Here is a 22,341-nt window from a genome sequence, read left to right as displayed (position 1 = left end):
AAGATACAAATATAACACTTTACACAGTGGAAGGAGCATTTGTCATATCAGAGGCTTCTTTTTTAGATGCTTCAATAATTATGAAAACATAGCTGAATTAAAACATTTGACTTCATACTTTTAATGGTAAGAGGAGATGGCTTGACCCCGACGTGATATGAACACGCAACCTTCTGATCTGGAGTCAGACGCACTACCGTTGTGCCACGAGGTCTTTGAAGCCAAATTGTTGCTTCCTTTGGACTCATTCATCACATAAAGCTGCCTAATTTTCCCCAATAACCTCAAGAGGTAAGGATTTCTGAATTTCTTGCCAACTTTTGGTGCCTTAAGCTTTTCCCATCCTTTGATAACTCAGCCGCTAGATCAGATGACTGTAGATGAGTTGTTGTCCTTTGTACGGCCCTTGAAGCATTCACCACAAAAAGCAGCCTAATTTTTCCCAGTAACCTCAAAAGTTAAAGATTTTCTGATTTTCTTGGAAAGTTTTGGTGCCTTGCACATTTCCCATCATTAGATAGCTCAGCTGGTAGAGTGGAGGACTCTAGATGAGTTGTTGGGTATCCTTAGGTCGCTGGTTTGATTCCGGCTCGAAGGATTGTGATTTTAAACTCAGCACAAATATTTTTACATTTCCTTTAGATTTCGTATTGCCCATTGAAAAAAGCCAATAGATCAAGATACAAATATGACACTTTACACAGTGGAAGGAGCATTTGTCATATCAGAGGCTTCTTTTTTACACGCTACAATAATTATAAAAACATAGCTGAATTAAAACATTTGACTTCATACTTTTAATGGAAAGAGGAGATGGCTTGACCATGACGTGATTTGAACACGCAACCTTCTGATCTGGAGTCAGACGCGCTACCATTGCGCCACGAGGTCTTCGAAGTCAAGTTGTTGCTTCCTTTGGACTAATCCACCACATAAAGCTACCCAATTTTCCCCAATAACCTCAAGAGTTAAGGATTTCTGAATTTCTTGCCAACTTTTGGTGCCTTAAGCTTTTCCCATCCTTTGATAACTCAGCCGGTAGATCAGATGACTGTAGATGAGTTGTTGTCCTTTGTACGGCCCTTGAAGCTTTCACCACAAAAAGCAGCCTAATTTTTCCCAATAACCTCAAAAGTTAAGGATTTCTGAATTTCTTGGACAGTTTTGGTGCCTTGCACATTTCCCATCCTTCGATAGCTCAGCTGGTAGAGCGAACGACTGTAGGTGAGTTGTTGGGTATCCTTAGGTCGCTGGTTCGATTCCGGCTCGAAGTAGTGTGATTTTAAACTCAGCACAAATATTTTTACATTTCCTTTAGATTTCGTATTGCGCGTTGAAAAAAGCCAATAGATCAAGATACAAATATGACACTTTACACAGTGGAAGGAGCATTTGTCATATCAGAGGCTTCTTTTTTAGATGCTTCAATAATTATGAAAACATAGCTGAATTAAAACATTTGACTTCATACTTTTAATGGTAAGAGGAGATGGCTTGACCCCGACGTGATATGAACACGCAACCTTCTGATCTGGAGTCAGACGCACTACCGTTGTGCCACGAGGTCTTCGAAGTCAAATTGTTGCTTCCTTTGGACTCATTCACCACATAAAGCTGCCTAATTTTCCCCAATAACCTCAAGAGGTAAGGATTTCTGAATTTCTTGCCAACTTTTGGTGCCTTAAGCTTTTCCCATCCTTTGATAACTCAGCCGCTAGATCAGATGACTGTAGATGAGTTGTTGTCCTTTGTACGGCCCTTGAAGCATTCACCACAAAAAGCAGCCTAATTTTTCCCAGTAACCTCAAAAGTTAAAGATTTTCTGAATTTCTTGGAAAGTTTTGGTGCCTTGCACATTTCCCATCATTAGATAGCTCAGCTGGTAGAGTGGAGGACTCTAGACGAGTTGTTGGGTATCCTTAGGTCGCTGGTTCGATTCCGGCTCGAAAGAGTGTGTTTTTAAACTCAGCACAAATATTTTTACATTTCCTTTAGATTTCGTATTGCCCGTTGAAAAAAGCCAATAGATCAAGATACAAATATGACACTTTACACAGTGGAAGGAGCATTTGTCATATCAGAGGCTTCTTTTTTACACGCTACAATAATTATAAAAACATAGCTGAATTAAAACATTTGATGTTGGACTTTCTTGGAAAGTTTTGGTGCCTTGCACATTTCCAATCCTTCGATAGCTCAGCTGGTGGAGTGAACGACTGTAGGTGAGTTGTTGGGTGTCCTTAGGTCGCTGGTTCGATTCTGGCTCGAAGGAGTGTGATTTTAAACTCAACACAAATATTTTTACATTTCCCTTAGATTTCGTATTGCCCGTTGAAAAAAGCCAATAGATCAAGATACAAATATAACACTTTACACAGTGGAAGGAGCATTTGTCATATCAGAGGCTTCTTTTTTAGATGCTTCAATAATTATGAAAACATAGCTGAATTAAAACATTTGACTTCATACTTTTAATGGTAAGAGGAGATGGCTTGACCCCGACGTGATTTGAACACGCAACCTTCAGATCTGGAGTCAGACGCGTTACCGTTGTGCCACAAGGTCTTCGAAGTCAAATTGTTGCTTCCTTTGGACTCATTCACCACATAAAGCTGCCTAATTTTCCCCAATAACCTCAAGAGGTAAGGATTTCTGAATTTCTTGCCAACTTTTGGTGCCTTAAGCTTTTCCCATCCTTTGATAACTCAGCCGCTAGATCAGATGACTGTAGATGAGTTGTTGTCCTTTGTACGGCCCTTCAAGCATTCACCACAAAAAGCAGCCTAATTTTTCCCAGTAACCTCAAAAGTTAAAGATTTTCTGAATTTCTTGGAAAGTTTTGGTGCCTTGCACATTTCCCATCATTAGATAGCTCAGCTGGTAGAGTGGAGGACTCTAGATGAGTTGTTGGGTATCCTTAGGTCGCTGGTTTGATTCCGGCTCGAAGGAGTGTGTTTTTAAACTCAGCACAAATATTTTTACATTTCCTTTAGATTTCGTATTGCCCGTTGAAAAAAGCCAATAGATCAAGATACAAATATGACACTTTACACAGTGGAAGGAGCATTTGTCATATCAGAGGCTTCTTTTTTACACGCTTCAATAATTATGAAAATATAGCTGAATTAAAACATTTGACGTTGGACTTCATACTTTTAATGGAAAGAAGAGTCGGCTTGACCCCGACGTTATTTGAACACGCAACCTTCTGATCTGGAGTCAGACACGCTACCATTGCACCACGAGGTCTTCAAAGTCAAGTTGTTGCTTATTTGGCACGGCCCTTGATGCATTCACCACAAAAAGCAGCCTAATTTTTCCCAATAACCTCAAGAGGTAAGGATTTCTGAATTTCTTGCCAGCTTTTGGTGCCTTAAGCTGTTCCCATCGTTTGATAACTCCGCCGGTAGATCAGATGACTGTAGATGAGTTGTTGTACTTTGTACGGCTCTTGAAAAATTCACCACAAAAAGCAGCCTAATTTTTCCCAATAACCTCAAGAGTTAAGGATTTCTGAATTTCTTGGCAACTTTTGGAGCCTTCAGCTCTTCCCATCCTTCGATAGCTCAGCTAGTAGAGCGGAGGACTTTAGATGAGTTGTTGGGTATCCTTAGGTCGCTTGTTTGATTCCGGTTTGAAGGAGTGTTATTTTAAACTCAGCTCAAATATTTTTACATTTCCTTTAGATTTTGTATTGCCCGTTGAAAAAAGCCAATAGATCAAGATACAAATATAACACTTTACACAGTGGAAGGAGCATTTGTCATATCAGAGGTTTCTTTTTTAGACGCTTCAATAATTATGAAAACATAGCTGAATTAAAACATTTGACTTCATACTTTTAATGGTAAGAGGAGATGGCTTGACCCCGACGTGATTTGAACACGCAACCTTCTGAACTGGAGTCAGACGCGCTACCATTGCGCCACGAGGTCTTCGAAGTAAAATTGTTGCTTCCTTTGGACTCATTCACCACATAAAGCTGCCTAATTTTCCCCAATAACCTCAGGAGGTAAGGATTTCTGAATTTCTTGCCAACTTTTGGTGCCTTAAGCTGTTCCCATCCTTTGATAACTAAACCAGTAGATCAGATGACTGTAGATGAGTTGTTGTCCTTTGTACGGCCCTTGAAGCATTCATCACAAAAAGCAGCCTAATTTTTCCCAATAACCTTTAAAAATTAAGGATTTCTGAATTTCTTGGAAAGTTTTGGTGCCTTGCACATTTCCCATCCTTCGATAGCTCAGCTGGTAGAGCGGAGGACTGTAGACGAGTTGTTGGGTATCCTTAGGTCGCTGGTTCGATTCCGGCTCGAAGGAGTGTTATTTTAAACTCAGCACAAATATGTTTACATTTCCTTTAGATTTCGTATTGCCCGTTGAAAAAAGCCAATAGATCAAGATACAAATATAACACTTTACACAGTGGAAGTAGCATTTGTCATATCAGAGGCTTCTTTTTTACACTCTTCAATAATTATGAAAACATAGCTGAATTAAAACATTTGACTTCATACCTTTAATGAAAAGAGGAGATGGCTTGACCCCGACGTGATTTGAACACGCAACCTTCTGAACTGGAGTCAGACGCGCTACCGTTGCGCCACGAGGTCTTCGAAGTCAAGTTGTTGTTTCTTTTGTACTCATTCACCACATAAAGCTGCCTAATTTTCCCCAATAACCTCAAGAGGTAAGGATTTCTGAATTTCTTGCCAACTTTTGGTGCCTTAAGCTGTTCCCATCCTTTGATAACTCAGCCGGTAGATCAGATGACTGTAGATGAGTTGTTGTCCTTTGTACGGCTCTTGAAGCATTTACCACAAAAAGCAGCCTAATTTTTCCCAGTAACCTCAAAAGTTAAGGATTTCTGAATTTCTTGGAAAGTTTTGGTGCCTTGCACATTTCCCATCATTAGATAGCTCAGCTGGTAGAGTGGAGGACTCTAGATGAGTTGTTGGGTATCCTTAGGTCGCTGGTTCGATTTCGGCTCGAAGGAGTGTGATTTTAAACTCAGCACAAATATTTTTACATTTCCTTTAGATTTTGTATTGCCCGTTGAAAAAAGCCAATAGATCAAGATACAAATATAACACTTTACACAGTGGAAGGAGCATTTGTCATATCAGAGGCTTCTTTATTACACGCTTCAATAATTATGAAAACATAGCTGAATTAAAACATTTAACTTCATACTTTTAATGGAAAGAAGAGATGGCTTGACCCTGACATGATTTGAACATGCAACCTTCTGATCTGGAGTCAGACGCGCTACCATTGCGCTACGAGGTCTTCGAAGTCAAGTTGTTGCTTCCTTTGGACTAATCCACCTCATAAAGCTGCCTAATTTTCCCCAATAACCTCAAGAGGTAAGGATTTCTGAATTTCTTGCCAACTTTTGGTGCCTTAAGCTTTTCCCATCCTTTGATAACTCAGCCGGTAGATCAGATGACTGTAGATGAGTTGTTGTCCTTTGTACGGCCCTTGAAGCATTCACCACAAAAAGCAGCCTAATTTTTCCCAATAACCTCAAAAGTTAAGGATTTCTGAATTTCTTGGAAAGTTTTGGTGCCTTGCACATTTCCCATCCTTCGATAGCTCAGCTAGTAGAGCGGAGGACTTTAGATGAGTTGTTGGGTATCCTTAGGTCGCTGGTTTGAAGGAATGTTATTTTAAACTCAGCACAAATATTTTTACATTTCCTTTAGATTTTGTATTGCCAGTTGAAAAAAGCCAATAGATCAAGATACAAATATAACACTTTACACAGTGGAAGGAGCATTTGTCATATCAGAGGTTTCTTTTTTAGACGCTTCAATAATTATGAAAACATAGCTGAATTAAAACATTTGACGTTGGACTTCATACTTTTAATGGAAAGAGGAGATGGCTTGACCCCGACGTAATTTGAACACGCAACCTTCTGATCTGGAGTCAGACGTGCTACCATTGCGCCACGAGGTCTTCGAAGTAAAGTTGTTGCTTACTTGGCACGGCCCTTGATGCATTCACCACAAAAAGCAGCCTAATTTTTCCCAATAACCTCAAGAGGTAAGGATTTCTGAATTTCTTGCCAGCTTTTGGTGCCTTAAGCTGTTCCCATCGTTTGATAACTCAGCCGGTAGATCAGATGACTGTAGATGAGTTGTTGTCCTTTGTACGGCTCTTGAAGAATTCACCACAAAAAGCAGCCTAATTTTTCCCAATAACCTCAAGAGTTAAGGATTTCTGAATTTCTTGGCAACTTTTGGAGCCTTCAGCTCCTCCCATCCTTCGATAGCTCAGCTAGTAGAGCGGAGGACTTTAGATGAGTTGTTGGGTATCCTTAGGTCGCCGGTTTGAAGGAGTGTTATTTTAAACTCAGCACAAATATTTTTACATTTCCTTTAGATTTTGTATTGCCCGTTGAAAAAAGCCAATAGATCAAGATACAAATATAACACTTTACACAGTGGAAGGAGCATTTGTCATATCAGAGGTTTCTTTTTTAGACGCTTCAATAATTATGAAAACATAGGTGAATTAAAACATTTGACTTCATACTTTTAATGGTAAGAGGAGATGGCTTGACCCCGACGTGATTTGAACACGCAACCTTCTGAACTGGAGTCAGATGCGCTACCATTGCGCCACGAGGTCTTCGATGTCAAGTTGTTGCTTCCTTTGTACTCATTCACCACATAAAGCAGCCTAATTTTCCCCAATGACCTCAAGAGGTAAGGATTTCTGAATTTCTTGCCAACTTTTGGTGCCTTAAGCTTTTCCCATCCTTTGATAACTCAGCCGCTAGATCAGATGACTGTAGATGAGTTGTTGTCCTTTGTACGGCTCTTGAAGCATTCACCACAAAAAGCAGCCTAATTTTTCCCAGTAACCTCAAAAGTTAAGGATTTCTGAATTTCTTGGAAAGTTTTGGTGCCTTGCACATTTCCCATCCTTCGATAGCTCAGCTGGTAGAGCGAACGACTGTAGGTGAGTTGTTGGGTGTCCTTAGGTCGCTGGTTCGATTCTGGCTCGAAGGAGTGTGATTTTAAACTCAACACAAATATTTTTACATTTCCTTTAGATTTCGTATTGCCATTTGAAAAAAGCCAATAGATCAAGATACAAATATAACACTTTACACAGTGGAAGGAGCATTTGTCATATCAGAGGCTTCTTTTTTAGATGCTTCAATAATTATGAAAACATAGCTGAATTAAAACATCTGACTTCATGCTTATAATGGTAAGAGGAGATGGCTTGACCCCGACGTGATTTGAACACGCAACCTTCTGATCTGGAGTCAGACGCGCTATCGTTGTGCCACGAGGTCTTTGAAGTCAAATTGTTGCTTCCTTTGGACTCATTCATCACATAAAGCTGCCTAATTTTCCCCAATAACCTCAAGAGGTAAGGATTTCTGAATTTCTTGCCAACTTTTGGTGCCTTAAGCTTTTCCCATCCTTTGATAACTCAGCCGCTAGATCAGATGACTGTAGATGAGTTGTTGTCCTTTGTACGGCCCTTGAAGCATTCACCACAAAAAGCAGCCTAATTTTTCCCAGTAACCTCAAAAGTTAAAGATTTTCTGAATTTCTTGGAAAGTTTTGGTGCCTTGCGCATTTCCCATCATTAGATAGCTCAGCTGGTAGAGTGGAGGACTCTAGATGAGTTGTTGGGTATCCTTAGGTCGCTGGCTCGAAGGAGTGTGTTTTTAAACTCAGCACAAATATTTTTACATTTCCTTTAGATTTCGTATTGCCCGTTGAAAAAAGCCAATAGATCAAGATACAAATATGACACTTTACACAGTGGAAGGAGCATTTGTCATATCAGAGGCTTCTTTTTTACACGCTTCAATAATTATGAAAACATAGCTGAATTAAAACATTTGACGTTGGACTTCATATTTTTAATGGAAAGAAGAGATTGTTTGCCCCCTGACGTTATTTGAACACGCAACCTTCTGATCTGGAGTCAGAGGCGCTACCATTGCACCACGAGGTCTTCAAAGTCAAGTTGTGCTTATTTGGCACGGCCCTTGATGCATTCACCACAAAAAGCAGCCTAATTTTTCCCAATAACCTCAAGAGGTAAGGATTTCTGAATTTCTTGCCAGCTTTTGGTGCCTTAAGCTGTTCCCATCGTTTGAAAACTCAGCCGGTAGATCAGATGACTGTAGATGAGTTGTTGTCCTTTGTACGGCTCTTGAAGAATTCACCACAAAAAGCAGCCTAATTTTTCCCAATAACCTCAAGAGTTAAGGATTTCTGAATTCCTTGGCAACTTTTGGAGCCTTCAGCTCTTCCCATCCTTCGATAGCTCAGCTAGTAGAGCGGAGGACTTTAGATGAGTTGTTGGGTATCCTTAGGTCGCTGGTTTGATTCCGGTTTGAAGGAGTGTTATTTTAAACTCAGCACAAATATTTTTACATTTCCTTTAGATTTTGTATTGCCCGTTGAAAAAAGCCAATAGATCAAGATACAAATATAACACTTTACACAGTGGAAGGAGCATTTGTCATATCAGAGGTTTCTTTTTTAGACGCTTCAATAATTATGAAAACATAGCTGAATTAAAACATTTGACTTCATACTTTTAATGGTAAGAGGAGATGGCTTGACCCCGACGTGATTTGAACACGCAACCTTCTGAACTGGAGTCAGACGCGCTACCATTGCGCCACGAGGTCTTCGAAGTAAAATTGTTGCTTCCTTTGGACTCATTCACCACATAAAGCTGCCTAATTTTCCCCAATAACCTCAAGAGGTAAGGATTTCTGAATTTCTTGCTAACTTTTGGTGCCTTAAGCTGTTCCCATCCTTTGATAACTAAGCCGGTAGATCAGATGACTGTAGATGAGTTGTTGTCCTTTGTACGGCCCTTGAAGCATTCACCACAAAAAGCAGCCTAATTTTTCCCAATAACCTCAAAAGTTAAGGATTTCTGAATTTCTTGGACAGTTTTGGTGCCTTTCACATTTCCCATCATTAGATAGCTCAGCTGGTAGAGTGGAGGACTCTAGACGAGTTGTTGGGTATCCTTAGGTCACTGGTTTGATTCCGGCTTGAAGGAGTGTGTTTTTAAACTTAGCACAAATATTTTTACATTTCCTTTAGATTTCGTATTGCCCGTTGAAAAAAGCCAATACATCAAGATACAAATATGACACTTTACACAGTGGAAGGAGCATTTGTCATATCAGAGGCTTCTTTTTACACGCTTCAATAATTATGAAAACATAGCTGAATTAAAACATTTTACGTTGGACTTCATACTTTTAATGGAAAGAAGAGATGGCTTGACCCCGACGTTATTTGAACACGCAACCTTCTGATCTGGAGTCAGACGCGCTACCATTGCACCACGAGGTCTTCAAAGTCAAGTTGTTGCTTACTTGGCACGGCCCTTGATGCATTCACCACAAAAAGCAGCCTAATTTTCCCCAATAACCTCAAGAGGTAAGGATTTCTGAACTTCTTGCCAGCTTTTGGTGCCTTAAGCTGTTCCCATCGTTTGATAACTCAGCCGGTAGATCAGATGACTGTAGATGAGTTGTTGTCCTTTGTACGGTCCTTGAAGCATTCACCACAAAAAGCAGCCTAATTTTTCCCAGTAACCTCAAAAGTTAAGGATTTCTGAATTTCTTGGAAAGTTCTGGTGCCTTGCACATTTCCCATCCTTCGATAGCTCAGTTGGTAGAGTGGCGGACTGTAGATGAGTTGTTGGGTATCCTTAGGTCGCTGGTTTGATTCTGGCTCGAAGGAGTGTGATTTTAAACTCAGCACAAATATTTTTACATTTCCTTTAGATTTCGTATTGCCCGTTGAAAAAAGCCAATAGATCAAGATACAAATATAACACTTTACACAGTGGAAGGAGCATTTGTCATATCAGAGGCTTCTTTATTACACTCTTCAATAATTATGAAAACATAGCTGAATTAAAACATTTGACTTCATACTTTTAATGGAAAGAGGAGAAGGCTTGACCACCAACATGATTTAAACACACAACCTTCTGATCTGGAGTCAGACGCGCTACCATTGCGCCACAAGGTCTTCGAAGTCAAGTTGTTGCTTCCTTTGGACTAATCCACCACATAAAGCTGCCTAATTTTCCCCAATAACCTCAAGAGGTAAGGATTTCTGAATTTCTTGCCAACTTTTGGTGCCTTAAGCTTTTCCCATCCTTTGATAACTCAGCCGGTAGATCAGATGACTGTAGATGAGTTGTTGTCCTTTGTACGGCTCTTGAAGCATTCACCATTAAAAGCAGCCTAATTTTTCCCAGTAACCTCAAAAGTTAAGGATTTCTGAATTTCTTGGAAAGTTTTGGTGCCTTGCACATTTCCCATCCTTCGATAGCTCAGCTGGTAGAGCGGAGGACTGTAGACGAGTTGTTGGGTATCCTTAGGTCGCTGGTTCCATTCCGGCTCGAAGGAGTGTTATTTTAAACTCAGCACAAATATTTTTACATTTCCTTTAGATTTCGTATTGCCCGTTGAAAAAATCCAATAGATCAAGATACAAATATAACACTTTACACAGTGGAAGGAGCATTTGTCATATCAGAGGCTTCTTTATTATATGCTTCAATAATTATGAAAACATAGCTGAATTAAAACATTTGACTTCATACTTTTAATGGAAAGAGGAGATGGCTTGACCCCGACATGATTTGAACACGCAACCTTCTGATCTGGAGTCAGACACGCTACCATTGCGCCACGAGGTCTTCGAAGTCAAGTTGTTGCTTCCTTTGGACTAATCCACCACATAAAGCTGCCTAATTTTCCCCAATAACCTCAAGAGGTAAGGATTTCTGAATTTCTTGCCAACTTTTGGTGCCTTAAGCTTTTCCCATCCTTTGATAACTCAGCCAGTAGATCAGATGACTGTAGATGAGTTGTTGTCCTTTGTACGGCTCTTGAAGCATTCACCACAAAAAGCAGCCTAATTTTTCCCAGTAACCTCAAAAGTTAAGGATTTCTGAATTTCTTGGAAAGTTTTGGTGCCTTGCACATTTTCCATCATTAGATAGCTCAGCTGGTAGAGTGGAGGACTCTAGATGAGTTGTTGGGTATCCTTAGGTCGCTGGTTTGATTCCGGCTCGAAGGAGTGTGATTTTAAACTCAACACAAATATTTTTACATTTCATTTAGATTTCGTATTGCCCGTTGAAAAAAGCCAATAGATCAAGATACAAATATAACACTTTACACAGTGGAAGGAGCATTTGTCATATCAGAGGCTTCTTTATTACACTCTTCAATAATTATGAAAACATAGCTGAATTAAAACATTTGACTTCATACTTTTAATGGAAAGAGGAGATGGCTTGACCCCGACATGATTTGAACACGCAACCTTCTGATCTGGAGTCAGACACGCTACCATTGCGCCACGAGGTCTTCGAAGTCAAGTTGTTGCTTCCTTTGGACTAATCCACCACATAAAGCTGCCTAATTTTCCCCAATAACCTCAAGAGGTAAGGATTTCTGAATTTCTTGCCAACTTTTGGTGCCTTAAGCTTTTCCCATCCTTTGATAACTCAGCCGGTAGATCAGATGACTGTAGATGAGTTGTTGTCCTTTGTACGGCCCTTGAAGCATTCACCACAAAAAGCAGCCTAATTTTTCCCAATAACCTCAAAAGTTAAGGATTTCTGAATTTCTTGGACAGTTTTGGTGCCTTGCACATTTCCCATCCTTCGATAGCTCAGCTGGTAGAGCGAAGGACTGTAGATGAGTTGTTGGGTATCCTTAGGTCGCTGGTTCGATTCCGGCTCGAAGGAGTGTGATTTTAAACTCAACACAAATATTTTTACATTTCCTTTAGATTTCGTATTGCCCGTTGAAAAAAGCCAATAGATCAAGATACAAATATAACACTTTACACAGTGAAAGTAGCATTTGTCATATCAGAGGCTTCTTTTTTACACGCTTCAATAATTATGAAAACATAGCTGAATTAAAACATTTGACTTCATACTTTTAATGGAAAGAGGAGATGGCTTGACCCCGACATGATTTCAACACACAACCTTCTGATCTGGAGTCAGACGCGCTACCGTTGCGCCACTAGGTCTTCAAAGTCAAGTTGTTGCTTCCTTTGTAATCATTCACCACATAAAGCTGCCTAATTTTCCCCAATAACCTCAAGAGGTAAGGATTTCTGAATGTCTTGCCAACTTTTGGTGCCTTAAGCTTTTCCCATCCTTTGATAACTCAGCCGCTAGATCAGATGACTGTAGATGAGTTGTTGTCCTTTGTACGGCCCTTGAAGCATTCATCACAAAAAGCAGCCTAATTTTTCCCAATAACCTTTAAAAGTTAAGGATTTTTGAATTACTTGGAAAGTTTTGGTGCCTTGCACATTTCCCATCCTTCGATAGCTCAGCTGGTAGAGCGGAGGACTGTAGACGAGTTGTTGGGTATCCTTAGGTCGCTGGTTCGATTCCGGCTCGAAGGAGTGTGATTTTAAACTCAGCACAAATATTTTTACATTTCCTTTAGATTTCGTATTGCCCGTTGAAAAAAGCCAATAGATCAAGATACAAATATAACACTTTACACAGTGGAAGTAGCATTTGTCATATCAGAGGCTTCTTTTTTACACGCTTCAATAATTATGAAAACATAGCTGAATTAAAACATTTGACTTCATACTTTTAATGGAAAGAGGAGATGGCTTGACCCCAACATGATTTCAACACACAACCTTCTGATCTGGAGTCAGACGCGCTACCGTTGCGCCACTAGGTCTTCAAAGTCAAGTTGTTGCTTCCTTTGTACTCATTCACCACATAAAGCTGCCTAATTTTCCCCAATAACCTCAAGAGGTAAGGATTTCTGAATGTCTTGCCAACTTTTGGTGCCTTAAGCTTTTCCCATCCTTTCATAACTCAGCCGGTAGATCAGATGACTGTAGATGAGTTGTTGTCCTTTGTACGGCTCTTGAAGCATTCACCATTAAAAGCAGCCTAATTTTTCCCAGTAACCTCAAAAGTAAAGGATTTCGGAATTTCTTGGAAAGTTTTGGTGCCTTGCACATCTCCCATCATTAGATAGCTCAGCTGGTAGAGTGGAGGACTCTAGATGAGTTGTTGGGTATCCTTAGGTCGCTGGTTCGATTCCGGCTCGAAGGAGTGTGATTTTAAACTCAGCACAAATATTTTTACATTTCCTTTAGATTTCGTATTGCCCTTTGAAAAAAGCCAATAGATCAAGAAACAAATATAACACTTTACACAGTGGAAGGAGCATTTGTCATATCAGAGGATTCTTTTTTACACGCTTCAATAATTATGAAAACATAGCTGAATTAAAATATTTGACATTGGACTTCATACTTTTAATGGAAAGAAGAGATGGCTTGACCCCAACGTGATTTGAACACACAACCTTTTGATCTGGAGTCAGACACACTACCATTGCGCCACGAGGTCTTCGTAATCAAGTTGTTGCTTACTTGGCACGGCCCTTGATGCATTCACCACAACAAGCAGCCTGATTTTTCCCAATAACCTCAAGAGGTAAGGATTTCTGAATTTCTTTCCAACTTTTGGTGCCTTAAGCTATTCCAATCCTTTGATAACTCAGCCGGTAGACCAGATGACTGTAGATGAGTTGTTGTCCTTTGTACGGTCCTTGAAGCATTCACCACAAAAAGCAGCCTAATTTTTCCCAGTAACCTCAAAAGTTAAGGATTTCTGAATTTCTTGGAAAGTTCTGGTGCCTTGCACATTTCCCATCCTTCGATAGCTCAGCTGGTAGAGTGGCGGACTGTAGATGAGTTGTTGGGTATCCTTAGGTCGCTGGTTTGATTCTGGCTCGAAGGAGTGTGATTTTAAACTCAGCACAAATATTTTTACATTTCCTTTAGATTTCGTATTGCCCGTTGAAAAAAGCCAATAGATCAAGATACAAATATAACACTTTACACAGTGGAAGGAGCATTTGTCATATCAGAGGCTTCTTTATTACACTCTTCAATAATTATGAAAACATAGCTGAATTAAAACATTTGACTTAATACTTTTAATGGAAAGAGGAGAAGGCTTGACCACCAACATGATTTAAACACACAACCTTCTGATCTGGAGTCAGACGCGCTACCATTGCGCCACAAGGTCTTCGAAGTCAAGTTGTTGCTTCCTTTGGACTAATCCACCACATAAAGCTGCCTAATTTTCCCCAATAACCTCAAGAGGTAAGGATTTCTGAATTTCTTGCCAACTTTTGGTGCCTTAAGCTTTTCCCATCCTTTGATAACTCAGCCGGTAGATCAGATGACTGTAGATGAGTTGTTGTCCTTTGTACGGCTCTTGAAGCATTCACCATTAAAAGCAGCCTAATTTTTCCCAGTAACCTCAAAAGTTAAGGATTTCTGAATTTCTTGGAAAGTTTTGGTGCCTTGCACATTTCCCATCCTTCGATAGCTCAGCTGGTAGAGCGGAGGACTGTAGACGAGTTGTTGGGTATCCTTAGGTCGCTGGTTCCATTCCGGCTCGAAGGAGTGTTATTTTAAACTCAGCACAAATATTTTTACATTTCCTTTAGATTTCGTATTGCCCGTTGAAAAAATCCAATAGATCAAGATACAAATATAACACTTTACACAGTGGAAGGAGCATTTGTCATATCAGAGGCTTCTTTATTATATGCTTCAATAATTATGAAAACATAGCTGAATTAAAACATTTGACTTCATACTTTTAATGGAAAGAGGAGATGGCTTGACCCCGACATGATTTGAACACGCAACCTTCTGATCTGGAGTCAGACACGCTACCATTGCGCCACGAGGTCTTCGAAGTCAAGTTGTTGCTTCCTTTGGACTAATCCACCACATAAAGCTGCCTAATTTTCCCCAATAACCTCAAGAGGTAAGGATTTCTGAATTTCTTGCCAACTTTTGGTGCCTTAAGCTTTTCCCATCCTTTGATAACTCAGCCGGTAGATCAGATGACTGTAGATGAGTTGTTGTCCTTTGTACGGCCCTTGAAGCATTCACCACAAAAAGCAGCCTAATTTTTCCCAATAACCTCAAAAGTTAAGGATTTCTGAATTTCTTGGACAGTTTTGGTGCCTTGCACATTTCCCATCCTTCGATAGCTCAGCTGGTAGAGCGAAGGACTGTAGATGAGTTGTTGGGTATCCTTAGGTCGCTGGTTCGATTCCGGCTCGAAGGAGTGTGATTTTAAACTCAACACAAATATTTTTACATTTCCTTTAGATTTCGTATTGCCCGTTGAAAAAAGCCAATAGATCAAGATACAAATATAACACTTTACACAGTGGAAGGAGCATTTGTCATATCAGAGGCTTCTTTTTTAGATGCTTCAATAATTATGAAAACATAGCTGAATTAAAACATTTGACTTCATACTTTTAATAGTAAGAGGAGATGGCTTGACCCCGACGTGATTTGAACACACAACCTTCTGATCTGGAGTCAGACGCGCTACCATTGCGCCACGAGGTCTTTGAAGTCAAATTGTTGCTTCCTTTGGACTCATTCATCACATAAAGCTGCCTAATTTTCCCCAATAACCTCAAGAGGTAAGGATTTCTGAATTTCTTGCCAACTTTTGGTGCCTTAAGCTTTTCCCATTCTTTGATAACTCAGCCGCTAGATCAGATGACTGTAGATGAGTTGTTGTCCTTTGTACGGCCCTTGAAGCATTCATCACAAAAAGCAGCCTAATTTTTCCCAATAACCTTTAAAAGTTAAGGATTTCTGAATTTCTTGGAAGGTTTTGGTGCCTTGCACATTACCCATCCTTCGATAGCTCAGCTGGTAGAGCGGAGGACTGTAGACGAGTTGTTGGGTATCCTTAGTTCGCTGGTTCGATTCCGGCTCGAAGTAGTGTTATTTTAAACTCAGCACAAATATTTTTACATTTTCTTTAGATTTCGTATTGCCCATTGAAAAAAGCCAATAGATCAAAATACAAATATAACAATTTACACAGTGGAAGTAGCATTTGTCATATCAGAGGCTTCTTTTTTACACGCTTCAATAATTATGAAAACATAGCTGAATTAAAACATTTGACTTCATACCTTTAATGAAAAGAGTAGATGGCTTGACCCCGACGTGATTTGAACACGCAACCTTCTGATCTGGAGTCAGACGCTCTACCGTTGCGCCACGAGGTCTTCAAAGTCAAGTTGTTGCTTCCGTTGTACTCATTCACCACATAAAGCTGCCTAATTTTCCCCAATAACCTCAAGAGGTAAGGATTTCTGAATTTCTTGCCAACTTTTGGTGCCTTAAGCTTTTCCCATCCTTTGATAACTCAGCCGGTAGATCAGATGACTGTAGATGAGTTGTTGTCCTTTGTACGGCTCTTGAAGCATTCACCACAAAAAGCAGCCTAATTTTTCCCAGTAACCTCGAAAGTTAAGGATTTCTGAATTTCTTGAAAAGTTTTGGTGCCTTGCACATTTCCCATCATTAGATAGCTCAGCTGGTAGAGTGGAGGACTCTAGATGAGTTGTTGGGTATCCTTAGGTCGCTGGTTCGATTCTGGCTCGAAGGAGTGTGATTTTAAACTCAGCACAAATATTTTTACATTTCCTTTAGATTTCGTATTGCCCGTTGAAAAAAGCCAATAGATCAAGATACAAATATAACACTTTACACAGTGGAAGGAGCATTTGTCATATCAGAGGCTTCTTTATTACACTCTTCAATAATTATGAAAACATAGCTGAATTAAAAAATTTGACTTCATTCTTTTAATGGAAAGAGGAGATGGCTTGACCCCGACATGATTTGAACACGCAACCTTCTGATCTGGAGTCAGACGCGCTACCATTGCTCCACGAGGTCTTCGAAGTCAAGTTGTTGCTTCCTTTGGACTAATCCACCACATAAAGCTGCCTAATTTTCCCCAATAACCTCAAGAGGTAAGGATTTCTGAATTTCTTGCCAACTTTTGGTGCCTTAAGCTTTTCCCATCCTTTGATAACTCAGCCGGTAGATCAGATGACTGTAGATGAGTTGTTGTCCTTTGTACGGCCCTTGAAGCATTCACCACAAAAAGCAGCCTAATTTTTCCCAATAACCTCAAAAGTTAAGGATTTCTGAATTTCTTGGACAGTTTTGGTGCCTTGCACATTTCCCATCCTTCGATAGCTCAGCTGGTAAAGCAAAGGACTGTAGATGAGTTGTTGTCCTTTGTACGGCTCTTGAAGCATTCATCACATAAAGCTGCCTAATTTTCCCCAATAACCTCAAGAGGTAAGGATTTCTGAATTTCTTGCCAACTTTTGGTGCCTTAAGCTTTTCCCATCCTTTGATAACTCAGCCGCTAGATCAGATGACTGTAGATGAGTTGTTGTCCTTTGTACGGCCCTTGAAGCATTCATCACAAAAAGCAGCCTAATTTTTCCCAATAACCTTTAAAAGTTAAGGATTTCTGAATTTCTTGGACAGTTTTGGTGCCTTGCACATTTCCCATCATTAGATAGCTCAGCTGGTAGAGTGGAGGACTCTAGATGAGTTGTTGGGTATCCTTAGGTCGCTGGTTCGATTCCGGCTCGAAGGAGTGTGATTTTAAACTCAGCACAAATATTTTTACATTTCCTTTAGATTTCGTATTGCCCGTTGAAAAGAGCCAATAGATCAAGATACAAATATAACACTTTACACAGTGGAAGGAGCATTTGTCATATCAGAGGCTTCTTTATCACATGCTTCAATAATTATGAAAACATAGCTGAATTAAAACATTTGACTTCATACTTTTAATGGAAAGAGGAGATGGCTTGACCCCGACATGATTTGAACACGCAACCTTCTGATCTGGAGTCAGACACGCTACCATTGCGCCACGAGGTCTTCGAAGTCAAGTTGTTGCATCCTTTGGACTAATCCACCACATAAAGCTGCCTAATTTTCCCCAATAACCTAAAGAGGTAAGGATTTCTGAATTTCTTGCCAACTTTTGGTGCCTTAAGCTTTTCCCATCCTTTGATAACTCAGCCGGTAGATCAGATGACTGTAGATGAGTTGTTGTCCTTTGTACGGCTCTTGAAGCATTCACCACAAAAAGCAGCCTAATTTTTCCCAGTAACCTCAAAAGTTAAGGATTTCTGAATTTCTTGGAAAGTTTTGGTGCCTTGCACATTTTCCATCATTAGATAGCTCAGCTGGTAGAGCGGAAGACTGTAGACGAGTTGTTGGGTATCCTTAGGTCGCTGGTTCGATTCCGGCTCGAAGGAGTGTGATTTTAAACTCAGCACAAATATTTTTACATTTCCTTTAGATTTCGTATTGCCCGTTGAAAAAAGCCAATAGATCAAGATACAAATATAACACTTTACACAGTGGAAGGAGCATTTGTCATATCAGAGGCTTCTTTATTACACGCTTCAATAATTATGAAAACATAGCTGAATTAAAACATTTGACTTCATACTTTTAATGGAAAGAGGAGATGGCTTGACCCCGACATGATTTGAACACGCAACCTTCTGATCTGGAGTCAGACGCGCTACCATTGCGCCACGAGGTCTTCGAAGTCAAGTTGTTGCTTCCTTTGGACTAATCCACCACATAAAGCTGCCTAATTTTCCCCAATAACCTCAAGAGGTAAGGATTTCTGAATTTCTTGCCAACTTTTGGTGCCTTAAGCTTTTCCCATCCTTTGATAACTCAGCCGGTAGATCAGATGACTGTAGATGAGTTGTTGTCCTTTGTACGGCCCTTGAAGCATTCACCACAAAAAGCAGCCTAATTTTTCCCAATAACCTCAAAAGTTAAGGATTTCTGAATTTCTTGGACAGTTTTGGTGCCTTGCACATTTCCCATCCTTCGATAGCTCAGCTGGTAGAGCGAAGGACTGTAGATGAGTTGTTGGGTATCCTTAGGTCGCTGGTTTGATTCCGGCTCGATGGAGTGTGATTTTAAAGTCAACACAAATATTTTTACATTTCCTTTAGATTTCGTATTGCCCGTTGAAAAAAGCCAATAGATCAAGATACAAATATAACACTTTACACAGTGGAAGGAGCATTTGTCATATCAGAGGCTTCTTTTTTAGATGCTTCAATAATTATGAAAACATAGCTGAATTAAAACATTTGACTTCATACTTTTAATGGTAAGAGGAGATGGCTTGACCCCGACGTGATTTGAACACGCAACCTTCTGATCTGGAGTCAGACGCGCTACCGTTGCGCCACGAGGTCTTCGAAGTCAAATTGTTGCTTCTTTTGGACTCATTCATCACATAAAGCTGCCTTATTTTCCACAATAACCTCAAGAGGTAAGGATTTCTGATTTTCTTGCCAACTTTTGGTGCCTTAAGCTTTTCCCATCCTTTGATAACTCAGCCGCTAGATCAGATGACTGTAGATGAGTTGTTGTCCTTTGTACGGCCCTTGAAGCATTCATCACAAAAAGCAGCCTAATTTTTCCCAATAACCTTTAAAAGTTAAGGATTTCTGAATTTCTTGGAAAGTTTTGGTGCCTTGCACATTTCCCATCCTTCGATAGCTCAGCTGGTAGAGCGGAGGACTGTAGACGAGTTGTTGGGTATCCTTAGGTCGCTGCTTTGATTCCGGCTCGTAGGAGTGTTATTTTAAACTCAGCACAAATATTTTTACATTTCCTTTAGATTTCGTATTGCCCGTTGAAAAAAGCCAATAGATCAAGATACAAATATAACACTTTACACAGTGGAAGTAGCATTTGTCATATCAGAGGCTTCTTTTTTACACGCTTCAATAATTATGAAAACATAGCTGAATTAAAACATTTGACTTCATACTTTTAATGGAAAGAGGAGATGGCTTGACCCCGACATGATTTGAACACGCAACCTTCTGATCTGGAGTCAGACGCGCTACCATTGCGCCACGAGGTCTTCGAAGTCAAGTTGTTGCTTCCTTTGGACTAATCCACCACATAAAGCTGCCTAATTTTCCCCAATAACCTCAAGAGGTAAGGATTTCTGAATTTCTTGCCAACTTTTGGTGCCTTAAGCTTTTCCCATCCTTTGATAACTCAGCCGGTAGATCAGATGACTGTAGATGAGTTGTTGTCCTTTGTACGGCTCTTGAAGCATTCACCACAAAAAGCAGCCTAATTTTTCCCAGTAACCTCAAAAGTTAAGGATTTCTGAATTTCTTGGAAAGTTTTGGTGCCTTGCACATTTTCCATCATTAGATAGCTCAGCTGGTAGAGTGGAGGACTCTAGATGAGTTGTTGGGTATCCTTAGGTTGCTGGTTCGATTCCGGCTCGAAGGAGTGTGATTTTAAACTCAGCACAAATATTTTTACATTTCCTTTAGATTTCGTATTGCCCGTTGAAAAAAGCCAATAGATCAAGATACAAATATAACACTTTACACAGTGGAAGGAGCATTTGTCATATCAGAGGCTTCTTTATTACACTCTTCAATAATTATGAAAACATAGCTGAATTAAAACATTTGACTTCATACTTTTAATGCTAGGAGGAGATGGCTTGACCCCGACGTGATTTGAACACGCAACCTTCTGATCTGGAGTCAGACACGCTACCGTTGTGCCACGAGGTCTTCGAATTCAAATCGTTGCTTCCTTTGGACTCATTTATCACATAAAGCTGCCTAATTTTCCCCAATAACCTCAAGAGGTAAGGATTTCTGAATTTCTTGCCAACTTTTGGTGCCTTAAGCTTTTCCCATTCTTTGATAACTCAGCCGCTAGATCAGATGACTGTAGATGAGTTGTTGTCCTTTGTACGGCCCTTGAAGCATTCATCACAAAAAGCAGCCTAATTTTTCCCAATAACCTTTAAAAGTTAAGGATTTCTGAATTTCTTGGAAAGTTTTGGTGCCTTGCACATTTCCCATCCTTCGATAGCTCAGCTGGTAGAGCGGAGGACTGTAGATGAGTTGTTGGGTATCCTTAGGTCGCTGGTTCGATTCCGGCTCGAAGGAGTGTTATTTTAAACTCAGCACAAATATTTTTACATTTCCTTTAGATTCCAATAGATCAAGATACAAATATAACACTTTACACAGTGGAAGTAGCATTTGACATATCAGAGGCTTCTTTTTTACACGCTTCAATAATTATGAAAACATAGCTGAGTTAAAACATTTGACTTCATACTTTTAATGGAAAGAGGAGATGGCTTGACCCCGACATGATTTCAACACACAACCTTCTGATTTGGAGTCAGACGCGCTACCGTTGCGCCACTAGGTCTTCAAAGTCAAGTTGTTGCTTCCTTTGTACTCATTCACCACATAAAGCTGCCTAATTTTCCCCAATAACCTCAAGAGGTAAGGATTTCTGAATGTCTTGCCAACTTTTGGTGCCTTAAGCCTTTCCCATCCTTTGATAACTCAGCCGGTAGATCAGATGACTGTAGATGAGTTGTTGTCCTTTGTACGGCTCTTGAAGCATTCACGTTTAAAAGCAGCCTAATTTTTCCCAGTAACCTCAAAAGTTAAGGATTTCTGAATTTATTGGAAAGTTTTGGTGCCTTGCACATTTTCCATCATTAGATAGCTCAGCTGGTAGAGCGGAAGACTGTAGACGAGTTGTTGGGTATCCTTAGGTCGCTGGTTCGATTCCGGCTCGAAGGAGTGTGATTTTAAACTCAGCACAAATATTTTTACATTTCCTTTAGATTTCGTATTGCCCGTTGAAAAAAGCCAATAGATCAAGATACAAATATAACACTTTACACAGTGGAAGTAGCATTTGTCATATCAGAGGCTTCTTTTTTACACGCTTCAATAATTATGAAAACATAGCTGAATTAAAACATTTGACTTCATACTTTTAATGGAAAGAGGAGATGGCTTGACCCCAACATGATTTCAACACACAACCTTCTGATCTGGAGTCAGACACGCTACCGTTGCGCCACTAGGTCTTCAAAGTCAAGTTGTTGCTTCCTTTGTACTCATTCACCACATAAAGCTGCCTAATTTTCCCCAATAACCTCAAGAGGTAAGGATTTCTGAATGTCTTGCCAACTTTTGGTGCCTTAAGCTTTTCCCATCCTTTGATAACTCAGCCGGTAGATCAGATGACTGTAGATGAGTTGTTGTTCTTTGTACGGCTCTTGAAGCATTCACCATTAAAAGCAGCCTAATTTTTCCCAGTAACCTCAAAAGTTAAGGATTTCTGAATTTCTTGGAAAGTTTTGGTGCCTTGCACATTTCCCATCATTAGATAGCTCAGCTGGTAGAGTGGAGGACTCTAGATGAGTTGTTGGGTATCCTTAGGTCGCTGGTTCGATTCTGGCTCGAAGGAGTGTGATTTTAAACTCAGCACAAATATTTTTACATTTCCTTTAGATTTCGTATTGCCCGTTGAAAAGAGCCAATAGATCAAGATACAAATAT

General features: G+C 40.0%; 32 non-coding genes across 32 annotated transcripts; 8 read left to right on the top strand and 24 right to left on the bottom strand.

Moving 5' to 3' along the window:
• Window positions 1-142: 142 nt before the first annotated feature.
• trnaw-cca (transfer RNA tryptophan (anticodon CCA)) lies at window positions 143-214 on the bottom strand. Its single transcript has one exon. It is a non-coding gene; the product is annotated as a tRNA-Trp (tRNA).
• Window positions 215-819: 605 nt separating this feature from the next.
• trnaw-cca (transfer RNA tryptophan (anticodon CCA)) lies at window positions 820-891 on the bottom strand. The gene has a single exon. It is a non-coding gene; the product is annotated as a tRNA-Trp (tRNA).
• A 604-nt stretch (window positions 892-1,495) lies between these two features.
• trnaw-cca (transfer RNA tryptophan (anticodon CCA)) lies at window positions 1,496-1,567 on the bottom strand. The gene has a single exon. It is a non-coding gene; the product is annotated as a tRNA-Trp (tRNA).
• A 926-nt stretch (window positions 1,568-2,493) lies between these two features.
• On the bottom strand, window positions 2,494-2,565 carry trnaw-cca (transfer RNA tryptophan (anticodon CCA)). The gene has a single exon. It is a non-coding gene; the product is annotated as a tRNA-Trp (tRNA).
• A 612-nt stretch (window positions 2,566-3,177) lies between these two features.
• trnaw-cca (transfer RNA tryptophan (anticodon CCA)) lies at window positions 3,178-3,249 on the bottom strand. The gene has a single exon. It is a non-coding gene; the product is annotated as a tRNA-Trp (tRNA).
• A 614-nt stretch (window positions 3,250-3,863) lies between these two features.
• Window positions 3,864-3,935, bottom strand: trnaw-cca (transfer RNA tryptophan (anticodon CCA)). The gene has a single exon. It is a non-coding gene; the product is annotated as a tRNA-Trp (tRNA).
• Window positions 3,936-4,232: 297 nt separating this feature from the next.
• Window positions 4,233-4,319, top strand: trnay-gua (transfer RNA tyrosine (anticodon GUA)). Its single transcript is given in 2 exon segments — window positions 4,233-4,269; window positions 4,284-4,319. It is a non-coding gene; the product is annotated as a tRNA-Tyr (tRNA).
• Window positions 4,320-4,540: 221 nt separating this feature from the next.
• trnaw-cca (transfer RNA tryptophan (anticodon CCA)) lies at window positions 4,541-4,612 on the bottom strand. Its single transcript has one exon. It is a non-coding gene; the product is annotated as a tRNA-Trp (tRNA).
• A 604-nt stretch (window positions 4,613-5,216) lies between these two features.
• Window positions 5,217-5,288, bottom strand: trnaw-cca (transfer RNA tryptophan (anticodon CCA)). The gene has a single exon. It is a non-coding gene; the product is annotated as a tRNA-Trp (tRNA).
• A 600-nt stretch (window positions 5,289-5,888) lies between these two features.
• Window positions 5,889-5,960, bottom strand: trnaw-cca (transfer RNA tryptophan (anticodon CCA)). Its single transcript has one exon. It is a non-coding gene; the product is annotated as a tRNA-Trp (tRNA).
• A 603-nt stretch (window positions 5,961-6,563) lies between these two features.
• On the bottom strand, window positions 6,564-6,635 carry trnaw-cca (transfer RNA tryptophan (anticodon CCA)). Its single transcript has one exon. It is a non-coding gene; the product is annotated as a tRNA-Trp (tRNA).
• A 604-nt stretch (window positions 6,636-7,239) lies between these two features.
• trnaw-cca (transfer RNA tryptophan (anticodon CCA)) lies at window positions 7,240-7,311 on the bottom strand. The gene has a single exon. It is a non-coding gene; the product is annotated as a tRNA-Trp (tRNA).
• Window positions 7,312-8,598: 1,287 nt separating this feature from the next.
• Window positions 8,599-8,670, bottom strand: trnaw-cca (transfer RNA tryptophan (anticodon CCA)). The gene has a single exon. It is a non-coding gene; the product is annotated as a tRNA-Trp (tRNA).
• A 610-nt stretch (window positions 8,671-9,280) lies between these two features.
• Window positions 9,281-9,352, bottom strand: trnaw-cca (transfer RNA tryptophan (anticodon CCA)). Its single transcript has one exon. It is a non-coding gene; the product is annotated as a tRNA-Trp (tRNA).
• Window positions 9,353-10,335: 983 nt separating this feature from the next.
• On the top strand, window positions 10,336-10,422 carry trnay-gua (transfer RNA tyrosine (anticodon GUA)). The gene is given in 2 exon segments: window positions 10,336-10,372; window positions 10,387-10,422. It is a non-coding gene; the product is annotated as a tRNA-Tyr (tRNA).
• Window positions 10,423-10,643: 221 nt separating this feature from the next.
• trnaw-cca (transfer RNA tryptophan (anticodon CCA)) lies at window positions 10,644-10,715 on the bottom strand. The gene has a single exon. It is a non-coding gene; the product is annotated as a tRNA-Trp (tRNA).
• Window positions 10,716-11,319: 604 nt separating this feature from the next.
• trnaw-cca (transfer RNA tryptophan (anticodon CCA)) lies at window positions 11,320-11,391 on the bottom strand. Its single transcript has one exon. It is a non-coding gene; the product is annotated as a tRNA-Trp (tRNA).
• Window positions 11,392-11,687: 296 nt separating this feature from the next.
• Window positions 11,688-11,774, top strand: trnay-gua (transfer RNA tyrosine (anticodon GUA)). The gene is given in 2 exon segments: window positions 11,688-11,724; window positions 11,739-11,774. It is a non-coding gene; the product is annotated as a tRNA-Tyr (tRNA).
• Window positions 11,775-12,364: 590 nt separating this feature from the next.
• Window positions 12,365-12,451, top strand: trnay-gua (transfer RNA tyrosine (anticodon GUA)). The gene is given in 2 exon segments: window positions 12,365-12,401; window positions 12,416-12,451. It is a non-coding gene; the product is annotated as a tRNA-Tyr (tRNA).
• A 1,959-nt stretch (window positions 12,452-14,410) lies between these two features.
• On the top strand, window positions 14,411-14,497 carry trnay-gua (transfer RNA tyrosine (anticodon GUA)). The gene is given in 2 exon segments: window positions 14,411-14,447; window positions 14,462-14,497. It is a non-coding gene; the product is annotated as a tRNA-Tyr (tRNA).
• A 221-nt stretch (window positions 14,498-14,718) lies between these two features.
• Window positions 14,719-14,790, bottom strand: trnaw-cca (transfer RNA tryptophan (anticodon CCA)). Its single transcript has one exon. It is a non-coding gene; the product is annotated as a tRNA-Trp (tRNA).
• A 296-nt stretch (window positions 14,791-15,086) lies between these two features.
• Window positions 15,087-15,173, top strand: trnay-gua (transfer RNA tyrosine (anticodon GUA)). Its single transcript is given in 2 exon segments — window positions 15,087-15,123; window positions 15,138-15,173. It is a non-coding gene; the product is annotated as a tRNA-Tyr (tRNA).
• Window positions 15,174-15,394: 221 nt separating this feature from the next.
• trnaw-cca (transfer RNA tryptophan (anticodon CCA)) lies at window positions 15,395-15,466 on the bottom strand. The gene has a single exon. It is a non-coding gene; the product is annotated as a tRNA-Trp (tRNA).
• Window positions 15,467-16,071: 605 nt separating this feature from the next.
• trnaw-cca (transfer RNA tryptophan (anticodon CCA)) lies at window positions 16,072-16,143 on the bottom strand. The gene has a single exon. It is a non-coding gene; the product is annotated as a tRNA-Trp (tRNA).
• Window positions 16,144-16,747: 604 nt separating this feature from the next.
• trnaw-cca (transfer RNA tryptophan (anticodon CCA)) lies at window positions 16,748-16,819 on the bottom strand. The gene has a single exon. It is a non-coding gene; the product is annotated as a tRNA-Trp (tRNA).
• Window positions 16,820-17,758: 939 nt separating this feature from the next.
• Window positions 17,759-17,830, bottom strand: trnaw-cca (transfer RNA tryptophan (anticodon CCA)). The gene has a single exon. It is a non-coding gene; the product is annotated as a tRNA-Trp (tRNA).
• A 604-nt stretch (window positions 17,831-18,434) lies between these two features.
• On the bottom strand, window positions 18,435-18,506 carry trnaw-cca (transfer RNA tryptophan (anticodon CCA)). The gene has a single exon. It is a non-coding gene; the product is annotated as a tRNA-Trp (tRNA).
• Window positions 18,507-18,802: 296 nt separating this feature from the next.
• Window positions 18,803-18,889, top strand: trnay-gua (transfer RNA tyrosine (anticodon GUA)). The gene is given in 2 exon segments: window positions 18,803-18,839; window positions 18,854-18,889. It is a non-coding gene; the product is annotated as a tRNA-Tyr (tRNA).
• Window positions 18,890-19,110: 221 nt separating this feature from the next.
• trnaw-cca (transfer RNA tryptophan (anticodon CCA)) lies at window positions 19,111-19,182 on the bottom strand. Its single transcript has one exon. It is a non-coding gene; the product is annotated as a tRNA-Trp (tRNA).
• Window positions 19,183-19,787: 605 nt separating this feature from the next.
• trnaw-cca (transfer RNA tryptophan (anticodon CCA)) lies at window positions 19,788-19,859 on the bottom strand. Its single transcript has one exon. It is a non-coding gene; the product is annotated as a tRNA-Trp (tRNA).
• Window positions 19,860-20,463: 604 nt separating this feature from the next.
• On the bottom strand, window positions 20,464-20,535 carry trnaw-cca (transfer RNA tryptophan (anticodon CCA)). The gene has a single exon. It is a non-coding gene; the product is annotated as a tRNA-Trp (tRNA).
• Window positions 20,536-20,832: 297 nt separating this feature from the next.
• On the top strand, window positions 20,833-20,919 carry trnay-gua (transfer RNA tyrosine (anticodon GUA)). The gene is given in 2 exon segments: window positions 20,833-20,869; window positions 20,884-20,919. It is a non-coding gene; the product is annotated as a tRNA-Tyr (tRNA).
• Window positions 20,920-22,341: the final 1,422 nt, after the last annotated feature.

The sequence above is a fragment of the Carassius carassius genome, chromosome 23 (genome assembly GCF_963082965.1).
Source record: "Carassius carassius chromosome 23, fCarCar2.1, whole genome shotgun sequence".
Lineage (NCBI taxonomy): Eukaryota > Metazoa > Chordata > Actinopteri > Cypriniformes > Cyprinidae > Carassius > Carassius carassius.
The sequence above is the reverse complement of the archived record's forward strand: the minus strand, read 5'-3'. Positions and strand labels throughout refer to the sequence as shown.